The sequence below is a fragment of the Nipponia nippon genome, unplaced genomic scaffold (genome assembly GCF_047370975.1).
Source record: "Nipponia nippon isolate SJK-2023a ecotype South Korea unplaced genomic scaffold, ASM4737097v1 scaffold_11, whole genome shotgun sequence".
In the NCBI taxonomy this organism is placed as follows: Eukaryota; Metazoa; Chordata; class Aves; order Pelecaniformes; family Threskiornithidae; genus Nipponia; species Nipponia nippon.
The window spans coordinates 497,977-521,057 of NW_028262302.1; the positions used below are offsets into that span (position 1 = coordinate 497,977).

Consider the following 23,081-nt stretch of genomic DNA (forward strand, 5'->3'; position numbering starts at 1 on the left):
CCCAAGTTTTCCAGATTTCCAGTGCACGTTTGATCACCTGCTGAACATGACTTGACTGCTCTATGGTCTCTTCCTCCAACCTAATCTTTATCAATTACCATCAGTATAAAAAGAGGTGTATGCAGAGAGGCAAAAATAAGAAAAGCAAAAGAAGGTATGTTGTTTGTCGGACAGGACACTTGTGCTAGAAATAAAATGTATATTGTTGAAAAGAGATATATGAAGAATAGGTAAGTTGTAAGTATAATCTAAAGATAGCTTGAATATCTTGTTTTTATGGGTTTGTGCCAGACATGACGTGTGCATGAGTAGCAACTCAAATCACATATTTCAACAAAATGGTCTGTGTTTCAGCATTGTGTGTCTGATTTCAACCACATTTCAGGTGGCTTTCCAATGTGGGGATTAAGGTAGGTTGTTAATTTCACCTCTCTTCCACGGTAGCATTTTCACACAATGTTCTTGTGCTTGCATCAGCTAGAAAATAACGAGTACAACAGTTCTCTGGATAGTTGAAATTTAAACCTGTGAAACTACTTCTTCACAAATTTATGCATTCAACTTTTGGGGGAAAAAAAACAGCTGATTTTATTCATATTTCCACTAAGTCACACATTAGTACTATCTCCAAGGACTCATTAGGGGCTCTTGTGGGCATATGTCTGCACCCAAACTAAAAACAAACACTTTTTCTTACAGAAATGCCATGCTTCTACAGTCTCCTGAAGAGACAATTATAAACTACCATGATGATTTATTGTAACAATTGTAATTTCTAATTTAGGTTATAGCTATTATAATTTATTATAAATATTATTACAATTATAAAGATAATTCAAACACCTAAACTGACAAAGATTCTGTTGCCTGAATTTATGAGTTAAGACCAGTCATTAGGAGCAAGCCTTAGAGACATGGTCTTTTGTCTGTGTCTATGTATCTGCCTTTTAAAGAACTTTAACTCTCTGGAAATGAATAGGGTTTGGCAACAGCTATACAAGCCATAACATTCTCATTTCAAGAAACTTCATTTAAATCTATATACAGAGTGTGCTAGACACTTTATAGCCTATCTATGGCTATAAAGACTTGGTTCATGTCCCAGAGAGTTTCTGCTCTCACTTGAAGACTTGATGAACTGAGTGAGTGGAGAGAATGCAGAATAAAGAAAACTGAGTTTTATAGGACAGCAACTATACAGTTAACAATATAAATAAAGAATAATATTTATTATAAATTTAGAAGATGTATTTGGAAAGTAAATCCACATGACTCAACATGAAAATAATTCCTAATATGCTATCCTGTATGTTGAATTAAAATTGGGACTTATGTAAGGTCTTGATTAGATGAGAGACATTAAAACTGTAATCTTCTGTTTTTTCTTGACTGCTGCTGCATTATTGTTTTTCTTCCAAAGAGGAGGTCATGTAATTATTGTACATGGCCTTTGATTGCCCCTTTGAGATTTCCTGGATATGAATAAGCTATTATTATTTAAAATTTCACGTTACTGACACATTACTTCTGAGGAATCTTATCAGCTCTTCACCCATTTTGAATTCGGTAATTTGTCTTTTCTTAAATTACAAAAATCAGCATTATTATTTATCTATTTTTACATTTTAACCAGAGGAAAATAAATACATTTCCTGAAGTAAGAAAAAAACCAGTCTCATTAGTTTGATGAATCTAGCACTTCCTGAAGACCTCTTACAGATAATATAAAGACAGAAAAATAAAACAATATGAAAGACCCAACAAGACAGCATAATTTTATACAGTGTTGAAAAGCAAAGGCCTTCAAGCAGGGAAGGGTAAGATCACAATCTATAAATATTTTCAAGGCTTTCAAAATGAATGAAGGAAAGGAATTCATCTATACAGCTAGAAAGAGTAATTCTCCCTACTGAAGGAAGCACTGGATGAAATTCTATGGTCTGTTTTACTCATGAGGTCAGATAAAAGATTATCATAATGCCTGTCTGGCCTTAAGCCTGTAAATCACACTACCCAAGGATGGTAATTCAAAGAGACAATTATACTTAAGGACAAAAACAGTTTAACTGAGATATTAAAAAAAAAATCTTAACAGTAAAAGTCTGGATATCCATGGTTTTAATGATCCCTAGCCTCCCTCCTTACCTCCATCCTTCCCCTTTCTTCATAAAGAAAATAGAAATATCCAAAAATAAGTGCTACTGTCATTCAACGCTGGGAGTAACATAGAATCTGATGATGTCCTAAGAACTAGAAAAAATTGCAGCAACTCCCTTTTACACCAGAGAGATTTGTTATGTCACAGGCACCTTGTCATATCTATGTATACTACATGATTTTTCAGGACTCTTAATCAGTCCAGAGACTCCATGATTTCTCTACCAACAAAAAATACTGCATGCAAAGTAGCACACTCATGTTTTAAAGCTGCATTATAACTTTTGTATTGCTAATCAAAAACAAATGTCTAAAACAGCACAGTGAGAACTGCTAAGCTGAAGTTGCAAACTTTTGCACTCTTTTCCATACCTATTTCTTCCTACTAAAATTCAAGTTGAAGGTAGTTGCGTGTCCAGTCTTCAGCAACTTAGAATTACAAACTGTCAAAAGAAGGTTAGATTAAGAGGTTAGCAAGTATATTGTATGAGTAATACTGCAGAATGCAAAGGTCAGACTAGGTGACCCAAAGGGCTTTTTTCTCTGCTTCTAATATCTGTGATTCACTGACCTGCTATTCTTCCAAAGACACTTCAACGATTCTTACTTCTTTGCCTCTGTACATGTAACCCAAAGGAAAAGTGATGTGAGAGTCCAAAATATAAGAAGGAGAAAATTCAGAAATATTGTACATGTAGAAAGTGACAATACATGTTTCAGATATAAATCAGGGGCCAGATTTACAGAAGTATTTATCTGCCAAAAATGCAAATATGTGCTGGCTGAGATTTACAAAACTGGATACTATTGAAAATCTGCATCTTAATGTCTATAAACACCCTCGTAAATCCACCACTCAGAATTTGTTTTTTTTCACTGTATAAAGAACTAAGCCTCTCTGGATAGTTTTCAGGTAAAAAAAAAAAAGAGAAAATCAAATGGATGGGTGCACGCATGCACATATAACACCTGATTTGAGGAAACAGCAATATAGTGGGATTATGTAAATAATAGCTGTCCTTGAAGTATTATTTTCAGCTCATGGATGTAACAGTAACAGCTAAGCAAAGAAACAAAATGTTGCTCTCATGTACGTATCACGCCTCACAATACCCACAGAAACGCAGTCTAACTGATCTTAACACTTAGCAGTTTGCTGAAAGAGAGGGATGGAAAACAACTCCAACACTCAATGCAATTGTGCAATGTTGCAACTCACAAATATGCTTCCTTCATCCTGAGAAGTACGGGTGTAGTATAAAATACACCTGGTCAGTTTTCAAGTGTTGCACACCTTTGTCATTTTGTTTTCTTGCTCTTACCATCTCATCTGAAGTACAAGGCAGTCATCTCTTCAGCTTTGGTTGAATACTTCATATATGAAGCAGAGGAAATAATTAGAGATAGGTCCATATCTTCTCATTTTCAGCAGGGTAATCTTATGTTTACCAAGATACTTTTTAAAGGCTTGTTTTCAAGTTTCCTAAAAAACATTCTCTACCCCTCGCAGTTTCTTCTTAGCTCGATGTTCAGTCTGCATTTGCCCTGTCCTGTACTGCCCTCACCAACTGCCACTACCCTTTCCCCTCAAAAAAAGAGCTTAGTGGATGAATTTTTGCCCAAGGAAATTGTATGTGCTTCCCTTTGGGTAACCTGCAATGCAGTGGGACACATTGCAGCCTGTACTTTCTCTGCTGGAACAGATTGTTTTACTCTAATTCTTTTCCCTTTCTTCATGTAACTCTACCCATACCAGGGAATACAAATTTCTAGGAGGCATCTAGTTTGATATTTTGCTTTTGCCTGGCTGCTTGTAAAAGTCTGTCTCTGTTATCAACATGTGACACAGAAAATGTTCTTTAAGGTTACTAGTTGTTTTGTATAGTAGGATATAATATTTTATTAAGTAAACTCAGTCTTCTTTGAGATTTCCATCTTTAAAAAACTGCTCAAATACTGCAAAACATCGTGTTATTTTGAGTTTAAATTTCTTTAGATGCCAAGAACTACACTTCTAGCTGGGACCAAAATTGCTATAATTTGACCAGCACACCTAAGTCCACTTAAAGATCAGTAACTAGGTTTCTTTCATCTAAGTTCTCTAAAAGATCTCATCTCATACATGTTCCAAGAGCTTTCCTAACAAATACTAACTCTAGACAAAATGTAGTAATCAGTTTATTCGGGATTCTGTTTAAAACACAGCTGGGAATTATATCAACTTTTACAAAATAATAATGTTGTAGAGAGCTTGTTTAGAAAGGGAAAATGGCTGCATTGCTCCCTTGAGCCCTGGGGAAAAAGTCTTACAACCACATTTCTCACTTTCCATGGGAAGGCTCAGTCTCTAGGTTATAGAGTTCACCTTTGCGAAAACACTGACAATCCCCTACCCCTCTTGGCTGAAGCTGTACCAAAAAACAGATAAAAATGCATGTATCATGGTGATGGTAAGAGGAAGACAGACAGAATGCATGTTTCTGCAATGTAATATTTAGCATACTGATCAGTGGTGCAAGAATAAGAACTAAGGTCTCAAGGCACATTTCCCATGTAACATAAAACAGCTGTGCTAGGAGCAAGAATCAGAATAAAGGTCTCTCTGCTCCAGCAAAAACAAGATCTTAGCTTATAGAGCCCTTTCTCTCCATTTCTTGCTTTCCACTGCAGCTTTCTTTTCCCAAAGTGTAAAGGTAACATATGACTCTGTTATCCTTCCCCACAGGTCCTGAGCTGAGAGCAAGTAAGCTGATCATGAGGATCAGAATTTACGAGACACAGATTAAAAATCAAAATGCTGCCAAATCAAAACAATAAGCATCTCCTTTGTCCTGATATCTGTGAATATCCAGTGTAACTTAAACTGCAGAGAATTACTGGTTGCTGCAGCTGATCTTTATTTCCTCAAGTGGAAGATTCTAGCTTTGATCTTAATATTTTCCCTTGTGATTGAGTGGCTGTAGACGACTTTTTACCACACCTGCTGTGGAGGTCTCTTCCCCATCACTGAACAGTAAAACACCACCCAGTTGTCCTGTGGAGTGTGAACGCACTGTGTGGAGACGTCTTTTATCATTGTCATTCTGCCACAACACTATTTCCTGTATTATTTAACTTCTGAGTGTATCAGGTCATCAGCTGTGCAGTCTTCTGTCAGAAAGTTGGCTTAAACTAATCAAACACAAAAAATTACAGGCTCAACATTAGGGAATATCAGTGCACGGAATCTGCTCAGTGCCACCTGCTCTCCTACAACCATGTAGCTCTGTAATACACTATTATCATTTTTAGTAGCAAGTCATAAGCTTTGTAATGAATTTGCACGACCTCAGGACTGAATTTTGCCAGGCCTGCGCTGTCTGAGCTTTCCTGACCTGCCTGCAGCTTTGTTTTACTTGGTTTAGCTGAAACAGAAATATTTTTAATTGTCTCGGTGTCTATGGCTAATTTGTTTCACTTTTATTTATCTTTGTATGATATCACCATAGTTTTACAAACCTAGCATAACAATGTAGCACACAAAATACAAGCCCAGCATGTAAATAGAGGTCCGAAGAGGTGAAGACAGAGGATGTGGTGTGGCGGAGTACAGGCATGGGACGATAAAAAATGGGGCACAGATTGACTCTGGAGGTCCCACGGCTATAAACAATTTTTCAGCAGTCCATTAAAGAAATTCAGACCTGGAGATGGCCAAAACTGAGCTTAGTGGTAACAAAGAGTATAAAGAAATACTATCTGAAGTATGTACAAAGAAAGATCAACATGTACAAGCGTGTTAGCTAACATATGAAAAGATCCAAGTGGATCCTCCAGCGAGGAAGAAGAAATCACCAACATGAGCATCCTATCCCTCTCAGTGAAGGACTCGTGCTGACAACTCATTGTAACACTCCCCACTCTCCCTCATCAGAATAAACCCACTGACATTAGGACCAGAGGAGCGGAGGAAAGGTGAGTATAACATCAGGAACCGGGGTAGAAATGGAGTGCACATATAACAATTTTAACTGTCTTATTATTCCTGCTTTTGCTGCAATAACTAGATCTGGATTAATAATGATTAGATTCCTAAATTTCAGTTATCTAACAATAATTTTTTTTCTTTTTATATATGTATGCATATGCATACCTCAGATGCACTTCCTCTTTGCCCATGAAACAAGATTTTGAGCATGACGTGCTGGCTTCTGAGAGTTCAGTTCTCACTGGGAGCAGTTCCATGGGTTATACTAAATCTCTGCTGCTAAGGGTCTGGAAATGAATTCAAGTAAAAACAAGAAAACAAAACAAAAAAATCAAAATAATTTCCTACTGCATAAACACAAAGTACAGATGAGTATTAAAATTCAGGCACACCATTCCAACACTACTGAATTTGCACAGTAGCTATTTTACTTGCTATACTTTATAAAGATCCTTTCATTCTCTTTTCAGCAGATATTTAAGCTTTAAAATATTCTGCAGTAAAACAATGCCACCTAACCAGCTTAGCTTATTTTGCTGCACCAGAATATCCTTAATTGGATTGCAGTCCCATAAAACGTGTTTTTGATATAGAACCAAAAGGAACTGCAGTTCTGAGAATTCTTTTGCAAATGTCAACGATAATATAGGTGGAAATACTTTATTCTGGGCCTAACGTTCTGGCAAAGAAAAATCCCCCCAAAAGTACTCTGGTAACATTTATGTCACAGTATGCGTAACAGGGCTGATGGAATGAAACAATCCATGGACTAGTTTTATCCTGCTGAGCAAATTTTTATCGCTGTGTGCTGAAATCCAAAAGTGATTAGCATACAAGAAAGCCATGCGGTGCCATCCCTAGTTCTTTGTCAGAAAAGCGAAGCTTTATTTTAGATAGATAGCATTTCAAAAATTTTGGAACAAGGAAAGTTGATGAAAACCCTTGCAGTAGTTAAGTCCAATGTCAGCCCTGAAACCAGTATGGGAGCCCTGGATTTTTCAGTCCCTGCTTACCAGAGGAGAGAAAAAGAACACAAACCACTGCTTTAAAAAAAATCACAATTGTAGAAGAAAATAAGCCAACTTTCTTTTTTTTATCTTTGCACCTTCTGTAGTCATTTGCATGAACATAACATGGTGTAAAATCACCCCGACGACTGAGGAAAAAAGAGGATTTGGAATTGTAGCTTTGTTTACTGATTTAGAATAAAATAAAAGTATGTGACTGTCTCTGGAGAAGAGGTCAAATGCTTCAAAAGCACACACATACGTTCAGATACATAGTGAGGTGCTACCTATAACTTTAAGCCTCTAACTTAGGCCTCAAAGAAGTGCAGGTTCCCCATATGGAACCTGGAAAAAAAAACAGGTGCTTCTAAAGAGTGATTCAGAACACTTAAATTAAGCCTAGCCTTATTTGGGTACCTTTAATCATCCACTGGATGTACCCCGTCCGCCACGGAGGACACGTGGAACTGAAGTGCCAAATGCAGGCACCTTAACAGGCTTCGACTGTAGGCACTGAAAATACTTCTCTCTTTCTGCCACCACAGTGTAAACACACATTCAGCCCACTCTGAATGAGAAGAAATTGCATGTAGCACTTGCACTTTTTTGTCCTTTAACCACACAAGCTGGAGATGGAAAATGTTTATACATTCCCATTTTATAATATTTAATGAATGTTTGGCTATTTCAAGCAGTGGAAGTCTATTATTTCCTTTGGAAGTTGTTTTACAACATAAAGGTTCTTGCAGAAAAGGAGATTTTCATCTCTTTTCCTTATTTAATGTAATTGCAAAAGATATTCCTTTCTATCACGAAAAATAATTCCAACAATTTCCGTTGTGCTTATGAGCCTACATTTTCAGAAATATATTTGCATATACTCAACCACTTATATCAGTTATCACTTAGAAAATTTAAGTTTTTATAATTTTTCCTCATAAATCGGTTCCTTCTAACCACCAAACAAGCTTACTTCTTTTCTTTGCAGCCCTCCTAATATAAGACAGTTTTTTTCTTCTGTTATGGCATGTCTGTCACTTACCATTTGCTCAAAACACAGTGTTGCTATGAGCATTGCTTGTATTCCTCCTGCTTTAATTTTCTTATATAAAGAAAAGTTGACTGCCTGTAAATGGAGGAGTACCTGTAAGCTGGAGTAGGCTATACATGGTGTAGTGTCTGGTTATAGTCAAGGTTTCTCATAAAGGCTTTCTGTGCTACCTTTTACAGATCATGCCATAACTACATCATCAGATGAAAATCCTTTCAATAGAGTAAAACAAAGTGCAAGAGTCAGTGTTGCCCCTAATACTCACTTTAAGCCATCTCCCCCTACCTCGGCTACCTTGACACGCATGTCCATATGAACCTCCAGGTCTCCCGCTCCACATTGGGAGCACTAGTTATCTTCCAAACATTCAGGTTTTGCATAGCTAGCATAATAGTTCTCCCTCCATCTTTTATTCTATAGGACAAGGCACTGATCCAGGTTACATTTAATTTCTCTCCCTAATGAATGCTATTCATAAAGGTATGCCTATGCTACTCAGCTAAATACCAGTATGTAACATAAAAGGTACATCAGGACTGCAATCTACTGTTAGAGGGTACCAGATGGACAGCGTATCAGGAATTACATTTAAGGATAGTACAGAAAATGCTACATTCCTGAGAAACCTTCTTATACTGACTAGTGTCAGTATATCCAGGATATTAATTTAGCCTTCTTTTTCATCATCCCATCATTATGTTATGGGTGATCAAATGCCTGCAGTATGATACTGCATGAAATGATGCAGACTCATTTAAAGCAATATGGTGAGATTACGGACACAATTATTTCCAACACAGGATAGGAACATTCCTTTCTCTGCTATTAATATTTGCTTTAAAAAAAAAAATCCAGGTCCTTTATCAGCTCAGAGTTTTCACATAACTGAAATTAGCAGCATTAATCTTCTCTTCGGCAATAAAAAAAAATGTATAAAAATTACACAGCAATAGCCTTAATACCATCCATTTTCCAATTCAAATGCTAAACTAGACTCTCATGCTGCTGCTTGGACACATTACTCTAGCATGGCAGATTTGTCACTATAGCAGGAAAATGCTTTTCTTTGTGCCTTGACTCCTTTTTAAGTCAGCTGAAGATCACGTTATTTCTTCCCATTTTAAACACCGGGGGGAAAAGGGAAATGTGGGGTATGGGGAAAACAGCCATTTTCTTTTTTCTAAAGAATGCATTAAAAGATTAGCAGCACAGAGGAGGAAAAGCACAACGATGCTGTAAAATAACCCAGCGTCCTGTATTTAAAAATGAAAAAGATTAATACAAATTCATCCCATTAAGCTAGCTTGCTTTTCTTTTCACAGATACCAGCAGCTAGGATTTGCATAAAGTAGAACTTCAGTTTTGCTTTGCCATATTCTGACATTCTGAGCCTAACAAAGACTGCCTACGATTTCCAGGTCTTTTTGCCCTTCAAGTAAACTGTAATAAGCAAAGGGAAGAGGCACACAAGGGCCCCTGCGTTAAAACCCTGCTCTTCCTGCGATAGGAGGAGATTGCCATCTACTGGTCTCTGGCCTCCACATGAAGTCAGGCAAAGGGTATTTGAGTGAGGATCTCTGCAGTGACTTTTCTTTAAAGCAGATGATATTTTTCTTCTCCCCGTTCTTCATAAGCATATTCAAAGCATAGATTTGCATAAATAAGCATTTATTTGAAAATAAGGCCAGACTATGTGGTCACCTGTTCCAATCTAGCTGTGCAGGGAGTTGATGTGATAGATGGCAAGTAGCATCCGTATGATGTAAAGTTCTGCCATTTCAAAGATAAGGCTGAATGACAGTGGTATAATAGTATAGAGATTCTGATACATGTATGGCCCGCATCATACATATCTGCCAAAATGTGACTCTTCTGAATGGCAAGAGAGTGCTGTTTTGTCAGAAAAGCCAGGAAACAGGACTGTGCAGACAGCCTGAGGACGTGCTGTGTCTGCGTGGCGGCGCATGGAAGTCTTGCAAGTTTCTGCATCGCTTTGGTATCCTCACTACAGCAGTGTGGCTTTTGGCACAGGGTGTCATGCATGCTGCAGAATACACTCAGCCCTGCCACTGCGGCTGCCAGGTAACTTCCCATTCTTGGGCAGCGATGCATAAAAAGACCCATGACATCATGCTTCTGCATAAGACATTCGTGCTCACAACTGCTCAGCTCACCCTTCTTTTGGGCATCGTGTCTTTCTTGCAATGCTGACAGAAAGGCATGGATGCCCATTCACTGTAGAGTAGGTTAAATTGCCCATGTAAATTAGGATAGTGCTAAAATACTGCACTGCGAACAGAAGCAGCTGACACACATACTCCATCTCACCAGCTCTGCTCAGGGCCACTGGCCTCTCACGGGGCAGACACACAGTACAGCAGCACTTAAATTGTGACACAGCCATTGGCCACTGTATATTTTTCAGAGTCCTGGGAGAGAAGTGCGCAGCAGTAGTGTGGCTCTGCTTCATTCCCTGCAGAGCTGCACATAGGCTGCAAAAACACAAGCAAACACACACACTGCCCTGTGCTGATGCATCACACTTTTCTGTCAGTTTTCTAGTCCAATAGAAAAAAAGGCTTGAGACAGCATACAAGGGTTTTAAACAGGAATATAGGAGTAGTGCAGGTATAGACGGCTACACTGGAAACAAGGAAAAAATATTTTGCGTGCTAAGAGTCTAAGGGAGCAGGGCACGTGAATGGCTCTACCCACACAGTAGCACTTGACTGTATTCTGCAGCATTACCAGTAAATACATGAGTCTTGAAACACCTAATACTCAGGAGTAGCCCATTACTCCAAGGTGCCCGAGAGCTTAACTCAGCACCCCCTGCCATCTAGCCTGCCTTCCTGGTTACCTGTGATCTCAGTGAAGCAGCTGCTGGGCAGAGAAGCAGGCTGAGAAAAAATAGAAATGAGTTCTTGACCATTCTGGTAGTTAATTTAGATGTAAGGCAGTTAATCACTAAATGCAGTACTCTCTGCATTACTTTTCAGTTTCATAAGAGCATAAGCCTAAGATAGCATCAATACCTATGGGGGGGGGGGGGGTGCAGACATGTGCATCTGTATAGCTTGGAATTTCTGGTTTGGTATTTGTTTTCTAACTAGAGCAGTACCTTTTGAGAGGGCAGACGCTCCAGAAGCAGGCATTTCCTTGCAAAAGTTAAAGGAAATATTTCACTGATATGAAAAATGTTTTGCGTAATTATTTTGCTTTTCAATCACTGAGGAAAAAATCCAAGAAACTGTAATCTTGTTTTAAATGAAATTTCAATCCAGCTTCTATGATGTCTATGCTGCCTTCTCTTCCTTAATGTATTGTTCAAAATTCTTAATGCTACAGTGCACTGGAATTCATGTTTGCAGTCATTTCTCTATAACTATTCCATCTCTTTCCTAATCAGTATGCTGGATGACTGCATATTTAGTACATATTCCTTAGACTGATTCCTTCCTCCCAGATGAATTGTTTAACATTTTTCTACATTAAATTGCATTTGCTACCTGGTAGTTCACTTACTTAAATGATCCAGAATCTTCTGTGGTTTAGTTTGTTTTTTACCACCTGTTTTATTTCTTTTAGAAAACAAAAAATACATAAATAAATGTAATAAAAACAACAATAAATATTACAAAATTCAGTTTTTAAAAAGGTTTCCAACAGCTTCTGTTCATTATCCATTCTTTTCCCTAGGATAAGATCAGAATGCTGTTTTTCATTAAAAACTAAAATGAACACTTTGAATTAAATGTGTCTGTAATCATTTCAAAGACAATTCTGAAATAATGCAGTCAGCTATAAATTAAGTGAGTGAATGTATATCTCTTGGTTTTGTAAGCATACATTTGCAATCTATAAATAAAGAGTAAGATCATCAAGGACCCACTTTATGCTAATGATTTATAGTTTTAGAACTTGCTTAGAAGAGCGATGTAGCGTGATTTTCAAAATGTGCATCTGACCAGAACTTACATATTAAAGTGCAATATGTTTATGACCAAACAGATACAGACACAATAAATCTAAGCCCTGCCCTGTGTTGATCCCATATGAGGTATATTTAAAACGTGCTTTCACAGACATTTTTATTCTAGAGGAAAGCAATTTATATTGTGGAACCTATTATCTGATTAGGCTGAGATTTTATTAATCCATCTAATGCACTGCTTCTCTCTCTGACTTGCATTTGCAGCAGTGCAAGTCTTGTTTCCACTACCTCTCAATTTGTAACAATAAGGAAGCTTTTTTTTATTTTTAATTTACTAAAGGGCAGAAATAGAGAAAATTTTCTCTGCAACAGTTGTCCAACAAATTAAGTAGTAAATTGCTTTATGGAACATGTATATCTCTACCAACCAGTCCAAGACCTCTGCTGCCCTATTTTCAAATGGCCCTCCAAATTTGTGTTCACCTGATTGCGTTGCAGCTTTTTTCAAGGTGGACGACATCCACTTCTGTGCACCAAAGGGGTTATTGGCCTTCTTAAGACTTAATACAAATATTACATGAACACTATTCTGGTCTTCCCCATGGCCCTAAAAAGCCTAGAGTGTGTTTTAATGACCCAATTTCCTTCATGCCTTTACAAAGGCATCTGGTTTTCTTTGAATCTTGGTGTTTTGATTTCTTACCACAAAGCCTTCCCTATGGACATGTTATCACTGGCAAGTGTTGCAGGATGGAGCAGGTTTTAATTTCTTACATTTATGCTCCCTGCTTTAATCAGAATGGCATTTATATAAACCCCTCCTGCTAGAATTTATCCTGCCTTTCCACAGCTCTCAGATCTATAGGCTGAATCACCCTGAATACGTGTGCTGCACATTCCCTTCCTCCTGCACAGACTTGCAGAATGATCACAGTATGAATCCATGCCTCCTCTGCAGTCAGAGTAACCAGAGGGGACCCCACTGTGCACAGAAGTCCAACCACACATGACCCTTCCTTTATACAGCAGTCCAGCAGTCGAGCAGTTTACAGGTTGCTGCTGCCCAGTTAGCAGGCTTTTTCAGTTCACGCTAGTTCATAGTGGCGTTACTGGATGCCCCTCGCTGACCATTGTCAGGCTTTTTTGAGATGCTACCTACAAATCTATACTGCAGCTCCTTTTACTGCAGTGTCTCAATATTTACTGGCTTTATCCCCACACTTCTGTAAAACTGGAAAATAGAAGGGGAACAGTGTAGGCACAAAGGGAGAAATAATTACACTGCCATACAGAGGTCTTGGGCAGAACAAGGCAGGGGACCAGGTGTCCGGCATTTTAAACCAGCATCCATCTCACTTCATCCTATTTCTCAGCACTGTTTGCAGCACAAATCACGTAGTTCTACAAAGGACACAAAAGGATTAGAAAAACAGAGGGAAATATATGCCTCTGTGTGAATGGCATGGAGATTAGGAGCTGACTTGTGTCTGAAGGGACAGAGTTTCAGCTGGTATAAACTGGCCTGATTTTATTGACATCAGTGAAGTTACATTATTTACACCAGCTTAGGATCTAGCTCAGAGGCTTCAACAACTAAACACTTCCAGCCAAATAAAAAGGAGGCTGCCAGAAGACTTGTTTATGGCTTAAAAATAATGAGTGGGATCCCACAAGGATCCAGGTAGCAACTTGTTAAGCTATGAGGGCAAGACCTAGGGGCAAATCTGGGGCTGGAAAACATTTCCATCCAAAAACTGCTACCACACCAAATAAGCTACCTAGCAACACAAACAGACTCCCTGGTACTAACAAATTTAAACACAGCACAAACATTACCACCTATGGCTCCTTCCCTCCAAATCACCCAGATGAGCTCCAACTCAATAAAATGAAGACAACAAATGTTTCTGAATCTGAAGCTGCATCCAGTGTTCAGTGTTTTATCATTTTTACCCTGAAGTTCATCGCAACTGTGCCTACTAACTCACTCACTTACACAATCTCTTTCTCTCAGAACAGGATCTTCTTGTCAGTCTTTTCACCTCACTCCTGCTCTGCATCACCAGCTTTGACATGCAGTAGCATGTTGGTAGAAAGAGAGAAAAAGGAGGAGACCTAACAAGAAATCATTTCTCTTTTGACCTGAGATTGTAAAACTTACGGAGCATTCTGGCACTGTGTAAGGTTAATATTACAGCAAATAGCATATCACAGCAGCAAGCATACAGCACTATCTTTTTTTCTGTCTGTGCACTGAGTGGGCTGAGAGTTTTTATTTCATACTTCATTTACACCTTGCTGAGTGATGCCATAGAAATGGCAGAAGTTTCATCTCCTCCCACTTCTGCAGCAGCACAATATGTGTAACAGCAGCAGCTCCTACACCACTCACTGGAAGCTCGGGCCTGATGCCGATCACAGGTTCATATCTACTTTTCCTGTGTGACATTCTGAGATGCTAGAAAACATCTTTTATTTTCTTATTAAAGCTTGTTGCAGAACTAACAGCTGACTGAAAAGCAGCTTGAGAATTTTAATCACGTAAACTAAAAACACTGAGGTTTTCCTCAAAAGCTCTTCATAAGAAAAAATAGGAGAGCAAATTAACATAAAATCTGTTTAGGAAAATGCTGAAACGAAGAGGACAAGCATTTGGATGCAAGACAAAGAGTCTCAAGCAAACAGAAAGGGGGAAAGTTGTATATGCTTTGTTTATCAGTATTGGTTCACTGAAAATGTAGCAACAACCAGATCTGAAAATCTAGAAACTTTCCAGAGGACTCAGGGAAAACTCATTCTAAACAAGGTCAGAGGACTGTTAAGAACAGCCAGTGCCACTCACAAAAAGTAAACATAGAGGCCTCAAGTCCTGAGCAAGCCCAAGAGTCCTGCAAGGTGCTCAAGGCCATTGCTTTGGTTGACAGTTTCAAAAGCAACCAATAAATCAAACAGAGGTAATGAAAGGACACTGCTCTTAGGCTGAACTGTTCTTTGGTCTGAAACCTTCAGAAAGCAGGCAAGACGGCCCATGAGGTTAGCAATGAGCTCAGAAGTTTCTTTGTTCAAGATAATCAGTTCGAAACTGGTTGGTGTTTGTAGTGACTGAGTACTGCTACTTCTGCCAGCTCCAAGGTGTTCCAGATTTTCTCACGGTCCAGTTTGTCCATCAGTACAGATGCATTTCTCACAAGTTACCAGAGCAAACTTGTTAACTAACACTCAACTAGCAGTTGCACTGAAGTGACATAGAGCTGAAGCTGCATATTATTTGAATAACTCTTACTCCCATAACCTGCCTATGTGAAATATTTTTCAGCAGAACTTTCACACTACCATGCTACTGTGGCAGGGGGGAGCATAACAGGACCACCGTTTCAAATATATATGTCAGTGAACCATGTCTGTTATGAGCAGAAGGGCTGACATATCAGTCTGTGTACATTACAGTGAAATGGTGTTTGTAGAGATAAGTAGCAGAGATAGAAGCTCTGTGAACATTTGAGGGATTCTAAAAAAATGTGACCATCATGAATAGAATGACAATAAAAATCTCAGTGTTTGCATGAGTGGATTAAGTACATAAAAAGTATTCTCTAGGTAAAATTGTTGCATTTTAGTTAGATATATTTTTTCTTTTAAACTTTTATTTATTCTAAATTCACCAAAAAAAAAGTGTTTTAAATTAAAAACCCTAAATTTCCTCAATTAAAAAATGGCAGGCATTTTGACTAAAAACTTTTTTCTAACAATTCCTTATGTTGGGAAATTCATCAAAACTGGACATTAAGTTCTATTTCAACAAATAGTAATTTGAGGCAAAAAAAAGTCAACTGTTTTTAAAAATATTACCAGTTTAGTACAGGTATTAGCCACATAAGTAAATTTTGTTACACTTCCAAATTATAGTTGAAGTGTGTTTGCAAGCTATTGCAAATAAGTGCATCTAATAAACAACAGAATGAAGAAGGTACAGGGAATTTGTTAGCAGGCAAACATTCTGCAGTTTAGGAGTCCTACACCTTAAAGGAGCCCTAAGTTTAGTTTTCAGAACAAAGCATTCTAAATATTAATGATTCCATCACATTGATATCACAATTTTTTCAGAATATAACTATATAGTTTGTCTGTAGCATTCTTTCTTGCAGAGCGTCAGGACCCACACATGCACAGCAATACTCCCACCCTCAGCATGCTGCAGGAGCAGCCACGTTTCTTTCATGTCTGCAGTGAAAGGTATCTTATGGATCTCATCGCTGTGGTCCAAAAAAAGCCCAAGAGCTGCTTTGATATACAGAGCTTGAGTCTCTTGCTTATAAAAGAGCCCTGCTGCACTTTAAGCCACATGCATGAAAATGCCCTGAAACTTGAACTGCCTAAATCAAAGCCAGACAGCTGACAAATCTAGCACAGAACCAGCAAAACTGGATTGCCTATTAGTGAAAATTTGAGAGGCTGATATGTCTGCATCTGGATTAGTCCAGCTCTAAAGCTTAAAAAGAGTCATTGGAATTCCCAGGGCTGCAAACAGAGAAATCCTGTCCCATGGATTTGGAGGCAGAAACTGCTACTCAGATAACAGGGTCTTTGCCTCCAGGACAGTTAGGGATTCCACGTCACTCACTCATTGCCCCACCAAATCCCACATGCAATGGCTCTCACATGAGCACACAGAACATCCGACAATTAAAGAAGCAACTACCGTCTAAGAGTAAATGGCAGCTGGTCATGTTCCCACTGTCAAAACAGACTGGGAAAGGAATTGCACAGAAACTTACCGGATAGAAGAACTCAAGGAGGTGTCAGATGAGGAGGCTGGCAAGGACAGTGAAATTAGGCCACTAAGTGAATCAAAACAGAAAAACGCATGTAAAGAAGTAAAGGGAAAAATATCTTTGGAGAACACTATAGAATATTTAAATGGTTAGCTGATGTGGAAAATCACTGTTATACTCCTATGACCCTTCAGTCTTTATGGAAATATTGACCACAGCAAGCCTTTTGAAGTTTGATATTTTTATGCAAAAAGAGTTCATAAAAACCTTGGAAAATCGAGTCTTAAGCATCCTGAATTAGATGCGCTGAATGTACAGCCCTGTAACTCTGTCAGATGCTAAGGACATAGTCAAATGCAGAGCTGAATGGCTAGATGTTTAGGCTACTGAATTTACACAAAAACTGAAAATGAGCATGCCAAAGTTGCTTTAACTTTCAAATCGTCCCATATCCATTAGTTGTAAAGAAGAACTTGACTTTTTGGACACTTTCACACTACTGCAAAAGCATTTGGAAAGGTATTGGTTGATATTCATGATGTTCCGAGATCCAAAGCCTTCCAGAATTATTCTCCTTTCTCCTTTCAACATGAGATCAATGGTAACATAGAGGATAGGTTTACCTTACAACACACACTGACATTAACAGCCACCAATTACTTTATTAGGCAACGTGGCAGGGAAGGATGCTGCAAAGTCACTTGAAGGGCTGATACAATTTGACAAACTAAGAACAAATACCTTCGGCAAGAGGGATCAGCTGAATTAGAAGTTATCACAACATGTGAGCTTTGACATCAATTCCAACGTTTGGCCTTCTGATTTAGTCCATTTTCAATCCCTTTTGGTCTTCCTATGCGTTTGTACCTTTTCCGCCATAAAAAATCTTTATCCAATTCCAAATAAAAGTAAAAAGCAGAAGTAGCAAAGCTCTGCTTAACTCCAACTAATTTGGGGAGCATGGGAAACATCCAATTTTTATGTGTTCTTTCCTAAATTAAGCTCAGTGATTAAGGCAAGGAATACATTGTAAATGGACTGAAACACAAAGGTCCTTTTAGTAGTAGAGTGGAGAATGATACAAATGTGCTTCCTGTGCACCCAAAATCCATTGAAAGTGTCATAGAAAAATAAAGAACTGTCTGGAAAGGCTGAATGACACAGTAATATCTAAGAACTGCGCAAATGTAGACACTCTGTACTCTCAAAAAATGTTGTTGTTTACAAACTCTCCTGGTAATGTCTGCTGTCTTGCATTTGTGACATTGTCATATCTTAATGTGTATAAGCATGAAAACAAAAGAAATATATAGCACTGGAAACATCAATTATATAATTGCATGTACAGCTGGCTTAAAAAAAAATAAAACCTTGACAAAAATAGGCACTTTCCCATTAAAATCTTCAGTTTATTCCAAAGCCATTTTTATCATCAATAACAACAAAGTCTCAGCAAGATGTTGTGAACAGCTAGTTTTGTCTTAGCTAATCATCACCTCTTCCCACACCCAAGAACAGCCAGCAATGGATGGGAAGGAGATCTGAAGTTATGATGTTACCATCTGTGCCAGAAAAATTGTTTGGGAATGTATTAACCAGAATTGCAATAGCTGTAAATGACTTGTAGGCTTATAATTTCTCTGTAGTATTTCATAATTTTGAAATTAAAAGCATGTACTTAAAAAAAAGATGCAGATACTGGCTGAATGGCACATACACACACATGTAGCTGGTTCTTGCTTCTCCAGTCTTATTCATCCTGTTAATACATTTGAAGTCAGAAAATACACAAAGAGTAACAATGCAATAAAACTAAGCATTATGACCTGCATTGTATTTACAAAAGAATAGCATGTCTACAGTTTTTGCAAATCAATGACTTTCTTTTCTTACAAGGAAAAGCGTCTTTTTCCTATATAATGTGTCTTTTTATCTCAAAAGAGATACTCATTGCTTCCGTGGCATAAATGACTTGAAAACACAACTAGATCCCTGGGCTACAATTTTGAGGTCACTGGCACAAAACATTTCTTCCATCTTCCTAACAGTAATTTTCTGAAAGCTATTACTAAAATGAGAACAATTATATACAGTTTTAAAGCATTTGTATGTAAGAAAACTGCTTATCAGTGTCTAGACACTGTCTTCCATAAAATTCATGGATCCACATGTTGCCTCCGAATGCTGGGTTTAGCCTTTGGATCTTTGATTTAGCTGACAGATGTGCATAATCTCAAACCATTGGTTAGCTCCCTCATAGCTAAATAGCTCTTCAGATATGTGTGCCAAAACTATTCCAGCTGAGGGAACAAATTCAGTTCATTACATTTCCTCCAGATCTGGATGTTTTAAGTGGCAGCTTAGTAAGGATAAAAACTCTTCCTCTAGTCCAACTTTACTACTCTTGCTTGATCCAGAATCCAGTTCTATTTTGTTCCAGGGGTCACCAAGGTCACAAATGTTTGAGTTCAGGCTTACAACTCTGAGGGCTTTGTTCTTAAGAATTTAAAATAGAGTTTAGCCCATAATATTTACCTTTTCTTGTTGGAACAACTGTTAGGCTGGATAAATAACAATTTTGAAGTAATATAATCCATGAAATATAACAGAGTAAATGATGCAAAGCAACAGCTATATGGAACAGCCACGTAGTGGGAGATGACAAGGTATTTTGTTCTGTGACAATCATATTATAATAACTCTGAAGATTGTAAAGGTTTATTTTGTTCACTGCTCAGGTTCACTTTTCAAAAACATAAACTCACATAGAAGACTTTGTGCATGAAAGCAAATTTTGTACACGATTATGCTCACATCAAAAAATAATTAACTTCAAGCGCTCCCCTTGTCAGATATTGAAGTGCTGCTTAAAATTAGCAGTCAGAAACCCAGAAAAGGCTTCTTTTTTGAGGCAATGTTTTTTACATTAAATCTAAGAAAACTAATGATTATAAATAAATAAAATTCCAGTTGTAACACAAAGGTTTGATCTTCACTATTGAGGACTGAAGTAATATTAAAAACAGATTAAGTTTCTCAATAGGTGACTAGGCTTATGAGTAAACTTCTTTTGGTTTTGGTTAAGACTTCCAGTGCTGGCATGCAACAAGCATGCTTCAAGAGTGGTACAGATGCATGAAATTAAATGCTTCCAGTTCATCCGCTCCTTTGCCCTCAAGACGGAAGACCCTTCCCAGCAGTTGGTGCAGCCTTGCACCATTTGCTTCTGGGGTAGCAGCCTCCGCACAGGTTTTGGTTGAGGGCACCAGTGGGTGGCCTGGCCCCACTCCACTCTCTCCCCTTGCAGACGTAGCCTGGCTTCTTGTGGCAAAGGTGCAAGAATGAGCCAGGTGGCACACAAGGGAGGAGTCTGGGTGGGGTTGGGGGAAAGACAGTTCATTAACTGCTGTTGCAAAGAAGGCTGAAGGCTGCTTGTGGTGACGGCAGCTGGGGACTTGCTCTGATCCTACCACAACATCAAAAAAGGTGCAGGGTAAGGCCCTCCAGCTGCAGCTCCTGCTCCTGGGGCCCAAGGCAGGAAGGCTACGCTGGTGCACATGCCCCAGATTAGGTGCCCAGTTCACTGACATTGCCCCAGGGCACCCAAAAGAAGCTTAAGAGTAACGAAGAGAGAATGAGAATCTGATCAGCAATGACTGAGACTGAACACGTATGTGATCTGAACAAAAAGCTGCCTTTTCATATAAACACCCTACCTTCAATTCAGCAGACAGGTATAGCTTCTTCACAAGCCTGATGGGGATCTGATTATTGTTGATAACCCTATCTCTGGGGCAGCAGAGAGCAGGCTTCTTGCCACCCCTGCAAATTACTGCCTGTCGACGTTACTCCTTTCCGTGGCTCAGGGAAAATTCAAGGAATCATTTTTTTGCTGTCCCACAAGTCTGGGCACAGATTTAGACTCAGCTTGAGTCTTTGGAATTTGTGGTTGCTGAATTCAGGAAATCTTGTTGCAGCAATTACAGATATTATTATAATAAGGAAACAAAAATGACTTTTCCTGCGGTGGCATGGCTCTGATTAAGGTCTTCCCTCTAAAATCTTTCCCTGCTTCCATACACTTTCTATCATGCACATGCACTCATAAAAAAAGCACATTCAGAAATCAGAATTTTTGTAAATCTCTGAAACAAATCCAGCCCTACTGTGTCCTCTACCCTGCTCCCAGCTCAACAACAACTGATAGCCAGTCTCCTCATCAGCAGTGGACTCAGGATAGAACAGGTCTCCCACTATAAGCAGAGCCTTAAAATAAATGTTTATCATTTAAAGAGAGGAAATAAATAACTTTAAAATGTTTTTCACCAGCCCGTCTCAGTGTGACATCCAATGGATGTTTCTACACAATTACTTGTACTCTGGACTCAACCACTTCATCTAATAACTGATGCCTCCCACTCGCACAGGTTTGCATAAGTTCTTTAGCCTCTTCTACTAGTTAGACTGTAAAAATTATGTGTGTGGATATGCAGGAGTAGCTATACACATATACATCCAGGACAAGAATGTTTATTTATAATAAATTATTTGGCCCTAAAGGAAATGAATTAGCTGGGTGGATAATTCATAACTCAAATACTTCTAGAACAACATCAAAGATAATACTTGTGAGTGAAATGCCTTTTTTCAAGCATTATTTCTCAAAACTCATACAGCCTGCTTAACTAGAAAAGAACAAAATGTCTCAGCCATATTTCACTTAATCCACTGAAAAGGCTCACACGATAAAAAGCGGTGTTTTTATTTTCCAAGCAGCTCCACAGACAACTACCTTAATCTCATTTTGGAAAGTCACATCTGAAAAATCCAAGATCTGGAAATACGAGGGCACGGAAGGGTTTTCATAATAACAATCGCTTTTCCCTACATTAATCCTTGATATGACTTTCGTTTACACCAGTATATTAACCCCTCAATGAGACATTTCTCCCTCTGAATTCAGATACTGAAACATTATATAAGCACTCACCCTGTTCCCAGAGCACGGGTAAACAGCTTGCTTGTAGACACAGTCCATTTAAAACAGAGCTGAAAGTGTCAAGTGAAATTACTAAATTCGTGTTCCACAAGTTTCACGTTCAAGGAACACAATTAGTCAACAGCCACCATTAAGACAAATGTATAAAACTAATGATTTTAATTTAGTTTTGCCTATTGGTCTTACTTATCATTATTACTGAATATTTTATAACGTAAAAGCAGCAAGTGTGGCAGGCGTTGTGTAAATATTGTGCAGCTATATTAATTAGCAGCCAGCTTCTACCCTGAACAATATCTATATGCTGCAACAGACAAGGCAGACAAAAGGCAGAATCAATGCAAGAGCACGAGGTGAGGAAATGATGCTTGAAGGTTAAATTTCCCAATACAGGAATGCTACTTTAGGAACTGAACTCAGCACCTTCGTCCCTATTGATGACTACCAAACTGTTTTCACTGAGGATTTATCTCCATGCGTTCGTAGACCGCAATGTTGCAAAGCACTCATTCAAAGACAAATCACAAGTTTGCTATTGCACCGGGGTGAGTCATCAGGCCTGGCAAGGAGGCTGATGAGAACTTAGTCCACTCACTGCCATACTCATTCACACAGTCATCCTCTGATATCTGTTTCGGCACTTAGATTTTAGCATGGTTGAAGCTAGACCTGTGAGACTGAAAGGTTTCAGATTTTGCAATTGTCCCAAAAGGGACCACAAAGCAGAAGTGACCCTGGCTGAGTTCTGGAGGAGTGTTTTGCTACTTGGGGTCCAGAAGGAAAGGTGTACGCACCTGCAGACCCTGCTGGCGGTATTACCGCTTGCTCCTCCCGCTGGGAACCCAGTGCCCTCGGGGGGCACGGGCGCGCTCCTGCCCCGCGGCGCCTGGCGGCGGCGGCGCTCTGTACAGCCCGGGGCGGCCGTCGGCGGGTCGCAGAGCCAAAACCGGCGGGTTTGCTTCGCTGCACCCTCCCTCCCTCCACCTACACCAAATACCTGCTGGCACGGTCCGTATTTTGCCTCAGCTAAAGAGTGGCAAAATATTATTCATCCAACAAAAGAAAACTAGATTTTTTAAATCTTGTTTCCGCTCCCCGGTGCCTGAATTTTGGAAATGCCGGAGGGAGGGGTGCAGCGAGCAATTCCCGGGGACAGGGCCGGGGCCGGGGCGGCGGGAGCGCGGCCGGGCGCGG

At 39.0% G+C, this 23,081-nt stretch overlaps 1 long non-coding RNA gene across 1 annotated transcript; it reads right to left on the minus strand.

Annotated features, from left to right (window-relative positions):
• Positions 1-2,524: 2,524 nt before the first annotated feature.
• On the minus strand, positions 2,525-22,840 carry LOC148056794 (uncharacterized). Its single transcript, XR_015702163.1, has 5 exons — positions 22,682-22,840; positions 21,879-21,937; positions 16,892-16,954; positions 2,729-2,774; positions 2,525-2,600 (listed from the first exon to the last, which is right to left on the minus strand). It is a non-coding gene; the product is annotated as an uncharacterized LOC148056794 (long non-coding RNA).
• Between the last annotated feature and the right edge of the window lie 241 nt (positions 22,841-23,081).